The 12,248-nt window shown below is 38.6% G+C and overlaps 1 protein-coding gene across 2 annotated transcripts in view; it reads left to right on the forward strand.

The window, feature by feature from the left end:
* Positions 1 to 12,248, forward strand: part of NKAIN3 (sodium/potassium transporting ATPase interacting 3) — a 751,259-nt gene that overhangs the window by 403,738 nt on the left and 335,273 nt on the right. The window lies entirely within an intron of this gene.

A 12,248-nucleotide genomic window follows, 5' to 3' on the forward strand; every position in this document is an offset into this window, starting at 1 on the left:
GCCACAGGGAAATTAAGCTGAGAATATACTCAGTTTTAGTTTAAAGGGGTATATTTATGAAGTTCATAGATCATTCTTCGTATAGCCTTCCCAGTATAGGAATGGCTTCCAAGAATAGTCTGGTGGCTTTCTGTGCCCTCTCCCCCAGCATCCTGATGCAGTGATGCAGGGTCAGGTCTCACCATGATGCAAAGGTGTCTATGTGCCCAGCACTAAGTTTCCATGAGTAGGGGAGGAAGATAACATTGGAAGGATATGGAGCCGGAAGCTAGTCTTTCAAACCTTTAACCATCAAACCATAGGATTTTTTCCTACAGAAATGATGTGAAATAGAATTAATCAGAATCAAGCTTGGCACAGTGGCTCATGCCTGTAATCCCACCATTTTGGGAGGCTGAGGCATGTGGATCACGAGGTCAGGAATTCAAGACCAGCCTCACCAAGATGGTGAAACCCCATCTCTACTAAAAATACAAAAATTAGCCAGGCGTGGTGGCAGGTGCCCGTAATCCCAGCTACTCGGGAGGCTGAGACAGAGAATTGCTTGAGCCTGGAAGGCGGAAGTTCAAGTGAGCCGAGATCCCGCCACTGCACTCCAGCCTGGGTGACAGAACAAAACTCTCTCTCAAAAAAAAACAATTAATTAGAATTCTTGTGCTTGTACAAATTCTGTAATCATACACACAGTAAATATATGTGTATGAGAATATATGTTTTATGCATTCCAACTATAAATTTTTTCAAAGTTTGATCAACCATGCCAAAGGAAAAACAGAATTATCTTTATATCCAATTGATATAATTATCATTTTATGTTAAGACAATCAAAGTCTATGTAACCAAAAAAAGTATGAAGCAGCATTACAGAGAGATGTTGGGCAGTGCATTTATAAAGGAAGATTATGTATGCATATTATGTTGTTTGTAGTTTTATCAGTTTTAAATATTTGTTATTTTGTGGTTTTTTTCTCATACTAAATAATTTATTATTCTAACTTTTGTATGTGTAATTATTTATCCCTTACCTTGAAGAAAGTCTCCTAAATTATTTAAGTCTCAGGTAACAATGGAGCTGGTTCTGTCCTGGGTTATTGTTCTAAAGGAAGTCCTAACTCTATACTTATGTGCCTTTCTCAAAAAGATAATGTTTACATTATGGTGTCAATTAGAACTTTAATGCTACCAAATCCCTACAAGGAATTTTTATCTATAAATTGTTCCAGCCTTCTTACCGAAGGAAAGGAGGCTTATTCATCAAACCCACTTCCAGTGAGGTGCTAGATTTGATTGAATGTCATCACTGCCAATCCTTTCTGTCCTCTGATGCACAAGCCCAATTACATCCTAAATTCCCTCTATCTCTCCAAAAGAGGATCCTGTGGGATATATAACAAATTTGACTCATATCAAAGGTCAAGTACTGTGTTGTTAGTGAGTAAAGAATAAAGTAGTGAGTAGAAAATACAGAACAGCACACCGCTTTTCATGTCTTGAAATTCCCACGCATTGCTTACGTTAGCAGAACCAAAAATGAGGACCAACCTATAGATGTGAGTGCCACACTTTATACAGTAACTCAGATTAGGAGTCATTCTTATCCTTCTTTTATCCTCACATCCTATACCCAGTTCATCCTCAATTCAAGACAACTCTACCTTCCAAATGTATCATGAAGCAGACCATTACCCCTGTCCCTGCCTAAGCCATCCTCATCACTCACCTGAGCTGTTGCATTAGCCTCCAGCTTCCATGCTCGCCACCCCACTGGTGCTTTCCTTACCACATCCAGAGTGATCTTTCTAAAAAGTAAATCAGATCAGGCCATCCTATCTAAAAATATCTGGGACTTTCCTTCAAGTTTAGCATGAGCCTCAAAGTCAATGCCTGGCCTTTACAGCCTCACATGATATACCCTGCCTTTGCACTCCACCTCTCCAACTTGCCTCTTTTACAATCATCCACCCACACTTACTTTCAAGGTGTCCACCCAGAAACTCAGCTATTCCTGCCTCAGGGTTTTACAGTTGCAGTTCTTTCTGGTCCCACATCTCCTCTGTCTTCCTGTTGACATAATCCAGATTTGTTTGGGCTCCAACATTCGCTTCTCCATTAGAAGATGCCCTTGAACACCCTGCGTAAATCCAGGCCCCACCTCTCTCTCTCTCTCTCTCTCTCTCTCTCTCTCACAGACACACACACACACACACACACACACACACACACACACACACACACACACAGACTGGCATTCTCTGCCTCCTTGGTATACTTCATTGTTTTTCATAGCAGTTGTATCCATCACGAATTGCATTTCTTTATCTCGATGCCCTTCCCACAAAACCAGAAACTCCAATAAGGCATGGACCTTGCTTTGCATCCCCGTTTCTAGAACTGAGACTAATGTCAGTTCTGAACTCATTAAATATTTGTTGAGTAATGAAAAGGATCCTTAAAGACTTTAAAACCTTTTGGTATTGTCTATGACATACTGATAAAAATAAAAGCAATGATGGAATTTTTAGGAGAGAGTAAATTTTTTTTTGAATTTAGAACGTACATTTTAACTTTGGAAAATTCAAGACCAGGGCTGAAGCCTTCTCACTTTCTGCCCAGAGTTGTTTCCATTACACCATGCATGTTGTCTTCCTAAATGATATGTTAGGTAAGAACATTCTTATACAAGATTCTGCACTGTGCAATCATCTATGATAACATGTCTAGAATAAAAATTAAAAAATTGACACCACACCACCCTGACTATTGACATGCCTAAGCAATTTGCTTAAAAATAAACCTGTGAAAGGTGAAGGAAGGCAAGATATCAGTGTATACTTATTAACTAATTAATTACATATATATTCCTTAATTTTAAAAATATTTTAAAATTTTAAACAGATCATAGTAAATTCATTCATTTTTAAAAGAGAACAGTCATTATAACTAATTTTCTTTTTTTAAAATTTTTTATTGTACTTTAAGTTCTAGGGTACATGTGCACAACATGCAGGTTTGTTACATATGTATACATGTGCCATGTTGGTGTGCTGCACCCATTAACTCGTCATTTACATTAGGTATATCTCCTAATGCTATCCCTCCCCCTGACCCCCTCCCCACAATAGGACCCGGTGTGTGATGTTCCCCTTCCTGTGTCCAAGTGATCTCATTATTCAATTCCCACCTTTGAGCGAGAACATGCAGTGTTTGGTTTTCTGTTCTTTCCATAGTTTACTGAGAATTGATTGCGTTTTCCAGTGCATCCATGTCCCTACAAAGGACACATACTCATCCTTTTTATGGGCTGCATAGTATTCCATTGGTGTATAATGTGCCATATTTTCTTCATCCAGTGTTGTCATTGATGGACCACTTGGGTTGATTCCAAGTCTTTGCTATTTGTGAATAGTGCTGAAATTAAACATTACGTGTGCATGTGTCTTTTATAGCAGCATGATCTATAATCCTTTGGGTAATACCAGTAATGGGATGGCTGTGTCAAAATGGTATTTCTAGTTCTAGATCCTTGAGGAATCGCCACACTGTTTTTCACCACTGGTTGAACTAGTTTACAGTTCCCACCAACAGTGTAAAAGTGTTCCTATTCTTCCCACATCCTCTCCAGCACCTTGGTTGTTTCCTTTTTTAATGATTTTGCCATTCTAACTGGTGTGAGATGGTATCTTCATGCGGTTTTGATTTTCATTTCTCTGATGGCCAGTGATGATGAGCATTTTTTCACGTGTCTGTTGGCTGTGTGAATGTCTTGTTTTAAGAAGTGTCTGTTCGTATACTTTGCCCACTTTTTGATGGGGTTGTTTGGTTTTTTCCTTGTAAATTTGTTTGAGTACTTTGTAGGTTCTGGATATAGCCCTTTGTCAGATGAGTAGATTGCAAAAATTTTCTCCCATTCTATTTAGGTTGCCTGTTCACCTCTTGATGGTAGTTCTTTTTGCTTGTGCAGGAAGCTCTTTAGTTTAATTAGATCTCATACCGAATTTATTTGAGAGTTTTTAGCATTTGACAGGGCTGTTGAATTTTGTCAAGACCTTTTCTTGCATCTATTGGAGATGGATCATATGGTTTGTCTTATGATTCTGTTTGTTTATATCGCTGATTTACATTTATTGATTGCGTATGTTGAACCAGCTTGCATCCCAGGGATGAAAGCCCACTTGATCATGTGTTGATAAGCTTTTTTGATGTGCTGCTGGACTTTCAGTTGCCAGTATTTTATTGAGGTTTTTACATCGATATTTCATCAGGGATATTGGGTGTAAAATTTTCTTTTTTTTTGTTGTGTCTTCTGGCCAGGCTTTGGTATCAGGATGATGTTGGCTTCATAAAATAAGTTATGAGTTAGGGAGGATTCCCTCTTTTTCTGTCGATTGGAATCATTTCAGAAGGAATGGTACCAGCTCCTCCTTGTACATCTGGTCGAATTCGACTGTGAATCTGGACATTTTCTTTTTTTTTTTTTTTTTTAGTTTTAATCAGTTCATAGTAAATTTATTCATGTTTTAAAAAGAATAGGCATTATAACTAATTTTCCAGTTTTCCTTCAATCTGCCTACAAATGTAGGTTGGTGCTTCTTGATAGCAATCATAACAATGACAAAGTAAATCAATATTTTTGGATCTCAATCAAGGAACTAATCCTGTATCTAGTCCTAGACTAACCATTTTCTGTTCCATGGTAGACAGAAAGGTCTACCACTCAGCTCTCCCTTGAAGATGGCCCTGGTCATTTACTATCAAGGAGTACTGTAAGCTGATAGTCTCATGCAAGATTTGCCTCATCTTTTAAGGCAAAGCCTCACTCACTCCACGGAGTTCCCAGCCAATGACTAAGCATGACTGGGATGTTAACATTAGCCACTTCTGCCCAACACAGAACTCCTCCAGTGGACAATTATTGCTTTAGAGTTCCCTGTTCATTTGACCTAAACTTTATGAAATCTGCATTTCCTTCTGAAGGCTTTTCCTCCTCAATTCTACTTCCTTTCTCTTTTACCTTCACAGGCATTAACCCCTAATAAACCTCCTGCACTCCTAACTTTGCCTCAGCTTCCAAGAGAACTCAAGTGACATCTTCACGGCACATGGTCTCAAGATCTCTTGAGACTGTGCCTCGGGCCGTGGTCACTCATATTTGCCTCAGAATAAACCTCTTAAAAAATGACACATCTTCTAAATTTCTTTATTCCTCCATTTAGCGGAAAGGTATTTTATCAAATGACTTTTTACATAATGTGTACCCATGTTAGCATGTTAAGCATGACTACACAACAACAACAACAAAAAAAAAACAGTACAAAAGACACTCATTGTAAAGTTATATCAAAGACCTAAGTGGTTTCACAATCTATCCACCTTTTTCTTCTGGCTGGCTTATTTGAATGACAGTGCTTTTGTATCCTTCCATCTGGGGCCCTGGCATGGTAAGGGCTGTGTTGTGACGGATGGGGTTGTCAGAAACCCACTGAGTATTTAGATACTGCATGAGTGCATTACATTTACAAAAAGCTACATGACAGGGAAGTGTGATTGCCTCCTCTTTTATGTTATTCTGCATGTTAAGGAAATCAGCTACTGACTGGAGAGTCACTTGATTTTACAAATGATATATTTTCCTTTCCTTTTCTTACCACTAGTTTTGTGCTTCTTGATTGTAATGGAAGCAAACTCCCAATGTTTTTTTCCACAAAAGTTTTAGTCTAAGGAGGAAATACATGTTTTTCAGGTAGTCGTAGATAATCCAGATTAGCAAAGACAACACAATTAGAATCAAGTCTATACCATAAACAACAACAACAACAAAAACCCATTGATTAGAAGATATGTAGAGAATGAAGATTTATTGAAAAAACACTCTACCCCATTTCTTGCTCAAGGATTAAAGAAATCAGCCCTGCTCTCTTAAGAGGTCCATTTTTTATTATGTTTGTGTGGCTTCAGGGGCTCAATGTCTTTAAATGGTAGAATAGGACAGGCATGGGCATCCCCAGGCATTTCCTCCAATTGCAATACAAAGAACATATAATCGTAGACATTTTCTTTAAGAAATTGCTTCTACTCAGTCCTCATGTCTTGAAGAGGGATAGGCATTTTATCCTTGAGATATACATTTCTTGACCCAATACTTTACACTTTTGACACAACCAAGAAAGCAGTCACCATACTGTTAACTCCTTTGGTATTCTCTACTTGGGGAGGCAGGGATGTAACTAAGGGTCTCTGGATTTATAAACACTGTCATGGAAATGTGTGCTGCGTTGGTTGGTTAGAGAGTAGTCTCTTCCTAATAGGCCCCAGTTTTCTTTTGTAAATGGCCCTTTTCACCATTGCCTATGGTCCCCTTGGGAAAGCAATTCAGGTGCTCACTAGAGAAGGTAAAGGAGACCAGGTTCTTTCCTTCCTGAGTAAGCAGCTGACCAAAAGGAATTCTCTTCTGGGACTTCAAAACAGGTAAGTCAAGCCTTGACAGAGGTAATGGCGGCAGATTTCTTTTAAATCCCTGTGGTATAGGGGTCCAAAACAAGTTAAAGAATGGAAATGGACTTCTGTTTCCTATTTTTATGTACACATGCAAGGACACACACAGAGACACACACACAAACACACACACACACACACACACAGGCAAAACCCAGTGAGGTGTCTGTTCCAGTCCTCAAAAATTGAACATTTACAATGACTTGTGTGAAGAAATAGTGGCATGACAGATGTTTTTATGTAAAAAAGAAGCTATATCCAGTGGCTTCCCATAAATTCCTATTGTTTTATTTAAGACTCTCAGCACTTTTGATGGTTCAGCATGCTGTCTTCATTCTCACATATTTGAAACTCTTAAGTCTGTGTGGGAGACAGGTCACCCAGGATGAGACCAGATGAGAACAGGCCACCTCTTATCCTACTTCCCTTGATGATTTGAGATTTTTTTTTTTTTTTTTTTTTGAGAGCCTGACTGACAACATTCTACTTTGAAACATCCTGTTTATACCCAAGAACATTCTGTTATATCCTTCAGGTGTTCTTGACTAACAACAGTTTCAGATTTAGATGCTTAAAAATAAAAACTTAGTGTCAAGATTGTATTGACTTGAGAATAGAGATAAGTAAGCATCCCTTCTTCATGACATCAGAAAGTTGCTTAAAGTGTTAGAATTCTTTCAAAATAATGAAAATACAATATTTTTCTGGAGAATTTAATACAAGGAAGCTATGTTCTTTATAATTTTACTATTCTTTCCTGGATTTTATTTTAAAATGAGGATATAAAATTAATGATAAGTGCCCTTTGTTTTCCAAGTAGCATAAAACTAAATTAAACTTAAATAATACAGAAGGATTTATTAGATTGGTGTGTGTGTGTGTGTGTGTGCGTGTTGCACACATGAGTCAGGCTTCAAGTATGGTTTGATTCTTGGGACTAAACTATTACTGGGGTTCTGTCTCTGCCTCTTTAAATTTTTCTTTTTGTCTTCCTTCCATGGTATTTTCTTTATGTCAGCTTCCCACATAATAGAATAAAATGGCTTCAGCAGTCCCAGGTGTGACTGCCGTACCCACATATCATCTATAGGAAGTTAACTTACCTTTGTCCTCCAACTCCAAGAAGAAAACCTAGGATTTGGTCTGACTGGTCTGGATGAGCTCACATGCCCACCAGAAACCAATCACTGTAGCCAGATTGCTGAGATGTGCTGATTGACCTGTGTAGGTCATGTGTCCCATCTCTGGAGCAATAATGGCCTCAGCTTCTCTAAAACCACATGAATCCCTAAAAGAAGGTATTGGGAAATGGGAAATGCAGAAAAGTACAGAGCTCAGGCAACCAGCAAGTGTTCAGTCACCTCCTTTGTATTGCCATTGTAAATTAGGAACAAGAACTACAGCTAGATATGTGGTTCAAGGTTCACCCATGCCATCCATCACTTTGTGCAACAGCTTTAGTGTGTGAAGCAACAGAAAGATGTTATATAATGGCCATGGAAAACTATTCACTGTGACTTGTCCCTGAATGTCTCAGAATGTCGGCTTCATGAGTGCCCTAGAAGTGTTACACGAAGAAACACTAATCTTCACTAATAGGACTTATGAGACTCTGATACAGAACTCGAAAAGCCTGTTGATCCAATAAAATAAAAACATCCTTGTTTTCAAAGTGACTAGATACTTGCCAGCTATAATAAAAGCCACATTATTATCAGAAGGATGTTTCCTATACTTGGAACCAGAAGAGGCATGGTTTTATATTTCAAATATGTATGGCATCAGGCCATTGTAGTCAGATGTCCTTACCTTGTCTACAAGATGTGAGTGGGTGAGTCCTCGATTGGCCACAGGCTTAGACAGGCATTGACCATGTTTGCCTCATTGTCTCCCCCATTCCTATGCTTTATGGCTGTTAATACCTTTTCCTGAATGTCTCTTTTATTCTCTAGGTAAACCCTAAATTAAGTCTTTTTGTCTGGGATTTACTCTATCTCTTTATATTGATAGTGTGTGTCAATTTACAGTTTAATTCTATACAGTCAATTTTATCAAAAAATCTGATTTTTTCTCCTATATACCATGTAAACATCATACTTTACAGGATTTTTATGGAATTAAATAATTTAATATATGTAAATGGAAGTAATACCTGTTGGGAACCTACTATTCCCAACTGGTTTTACTGGTCATAACACATACCCTAGTTATCTCATTTATACATTGCAATAGCCATGTGATTTTACAGAAAAAGATACTAATGTTCAAAAAAGTCTAGCAGCTTTCTCCAGGTCCAACAGTTAGTAAATGATGAGGTGGGATTCAACTCCGTGCTTGTCTGATTCCAGCGTATGAGGTCTATGCATGTAACCACTATGGAGGAATATTAAGATCAAGTTTGTGTTTCTCACAATTCCTTATTAAACTGTTGAAAAGCAAAATTCTTCATGTCTAAAGACAAGGCAATTCTTAATTCATTATTTCAAATTTAATTGAAAAGTATTAATTTATTTTATTTTTTCTATGCATAGAGTAGACAAATCCTTATAAAGCAGAATGTACAGTAATGACCAAGAAACCATCATGAAAACAGAAAAGAGAGAAGTCATTCAAGAAAACCAGGGGTACAATCTTTATGACTTGCCAAATATTAAAAAGGAAGGGACCAAAGAGATGGAAGAGCTAAAGTAAATAGCAGAATATCTACCTAGGGTCGTGTCTCTCTTAAGTGACCTCCATAGTGTCAGGGGGCTAGTTATAGTCATGCATCACTTAATGACAGTGATACATCCTAAGAAATGTGTTGTTAGGCAATGTCGTCATTGTGCAATTGTTGAGTGTACTTACACAAACCCAGATGGTACGGCTTGCTACACACTTAGGCTATATGGTATAGTCTGTTTCTCCTAGGCTACAAGCCCGTACAGTATGTTACTGTACTGAATACTATACGCAATTGTAACACAATGGTAAGTATTTGTGCATCTAAACATATTCGAGAAGGAAAGGTACAGTAAAAATTTGGTATTATAATTGTATAGGACCGCCATTGTATATGCAGTCCTTTGTTGACAGACATCATTCTGCAATATATGACTGTATTTGAATGTGTTTCTCTCTGGTTTAAAATCTAGAAATCACCTGTGAATTACCTCTGGCACTATAAAAAATAATTTCCAGGTTCTAGTGGAAAGATTAAATCAGTCTTTTGTTTGTTGGTGTGTTGGCAGAGAGGGAATTTATTTATTAAAAGCTCCAGATGTTACTCTGTTGTGAAGTTGTGCAGCCAGGGCTAAGTACTGGGGTACAGAATAATGTCTACCCTACTTAGCAAACACACGCAAATGTCTGTGATCTGAACCCCCACCTATCGCTCTGGCCACATCCAGACATACAGAAGAACTCAAAATTCTCCAAATAAGCCAGGCTGTTTTGTGGCGTGGGTCTTGGCTCATGCTGTCTGTAGACCTGGAATTCTTGCCTGCTGCCTCTCTGCCAGGTGAACTTACTCAAAAAACAGCTTCGCAGTCCTTGTTTATTTCATCAGAAGCAGATGTAACTGTTACCTTCTTTATAGGCTCAATGCTGTTTTTGAAAACCTCCACCATCCTGTTCTTATTTGTCTATGTGTCAAACTCCTTCTACTAATGAAGCTCTTTGTGCTCAGCACTGCCCAATTTGCATTAATTAAGTGAATGACTTCAAGTATCCTGCTTGGTGATGGGGGCAAGAGAATGGTATCACTGTTGTTAGAAACACTAAACCTAATAAATGGCAAGGAAGTGAATAATTAACTACTTAATTGCAATAAAAGTGTCTGGTGCCTGGCTACAAATTTGCTTAACATGTGGAGGGGTAGGTTTTGATTGGACATGATCAGGTGGTAACAGGTGGACGATCAGGCAGGGATGCCCAGCAAATCTCTGTAAATGGGGAATGTGCTCAGTTGTAGAAGATATTCCAATGAGAGACTATCCGAAGGGAAGAGGCAATAGGATTGTGAAAATCTTTTAAAATTGTTACTTTATAGAGAAGAACAGATGCCAATCACAAAACCTCCAGGTAAGGATAATTAAAGTGGGGGACATATCTGGCATCCAGTTCTTCACTCAACATTCTCCTCCACAAATCTTAGACTAAACTGTAAGACACACAGGCGTCCACATGAAGCGTCTGCACAGGCTTCCTTGAAGTGCTGAGAAACAGTGTAGTCTTTGCTCAGCTTTTGTCTGGGAGCATGGAAGTTAATTATATTTTTCATGTTAATATTTTGGAGTTTCAGTATGATCATCTGCAAAATGAGGTTATGAATATGTAACCTACCTATCTTAAAGGATTATTACATGCATTAATATATGCCAAAGAGTTTTGTAGACTGCAAGGTGATGTAAAAATTAGAAGTGATTTTTTCCACCTGTAGCAAGACCTTTATCCTGTGTCAATTCAATTACATTGCCAAATATCACTGATTTCTGCTCCTTTTTTCATCATCTATACCCCCATATTTATAAATCACCATGATAGGTATTCACAAAAATAATTGAATAATTTATTGCAAATCAAAGTTAATGCTTTTTCTTATGGCCTTTCTATTGAACAGACAGAGTATATGCATTTTTCTTCTAAGGCTTGAGAAATTCATCCAAATTTTATGGTGACCTGATTTATGCAGGTGATGGAAAGTAGCAAACATAGAGCAACTGTGTTTAAACTACCCACACCAGTGGTGTGCCAGACACCTGTGGAAGTTCCATGATGGGCTTTGAGGGCCAGGGACTCTAAGATTCCATTGTGGGCTGGGAAGGAAGAACACCTGAACCAGCAGCCATTGTTCCCCTCTCTTGCTCATTGACAGCTGCAAGGTATACTTTTGGGACCACCGGGCAATGGTATGCTGGTGGCAGAGGAGGTGACGCTGACCTCATAGGAAGTTCCTCATAAAAACAGGTGGGCATGCCGTCTCAGGCTCATCAAATCTGCCAGCCATCATAGGTAGACCACAGCCAGGCCAGCCACGCCTTCCAGGATGGACCTTGTTATTTTGAGTTTGCTTTTAAATTAGAAAAGAGGGGATTTATTTGACATTGTTTCCTCTATTATTCTTTATATTAGCTTTTTTTATTTAAAGTACCCACCCACAAACAATACATTCCCTGCTATTCTGTTCCAATTACTCTCTGAAGAAGATTATAAGCAAAAGAGCAGCTTTTCCATAACATTCATAAATTGCCTCTTACATGATAGGCAATGAGTTAGGTTTCTGCAGGAAGGATATTTCATTTAATGTTCACAAAAATCTTATGGGGTAGCTAGAGAACATTGATCCTCACCTCACAGAAGCTCAGAGAGACTAAGTAACTTGTGCCAAGATACATAGTTAGCAAGTGGAAAGACAGAAATTTATACCCAGATCTGTCTGTCTCCAAAGAACATGACTATTAGCTTAGAACAGGACAGATATTGAAAATATACTATTGTTCCAGCACAGTGGCTCACGCCTGTAATCCCAGCACTTTGGGAGGTGAGCAGATCACGAGGTCAGGAGATCGAGACCATCCTGGCTAACATGGTGAAACCCTATCTCTACTAAAAATACAAAAAATTAGCCGGGCGTGATGGCAGGCACCTGTAGTCCCAGTTACTCAGGAGGCTGAGGCAGGAGAATGGCGTGAACCCAGGAGGTAGAGCTTGCAGTGAGCTGAGATCATGCCACTGTACTCCAGCCTGGGCAACAGAGCAAGACTCGGTCTATTATT

This window comes from Rhinopithecus bieti, unplaced genomic scaffold (assembly GCF_001698545.2).
Source record: "Rhinopithecus bieti isolate Rb0 unplaced genomic scaffold, ASM169854v2 scaffold_21726, whole genome shotgun sequence".
Lineage (NCBI taxonomy): Eukaryota > Metazoa > Chordata > Mammalia > Primates > Cercopithecidae > Rhinopithecus > Rhinopithecus bieti.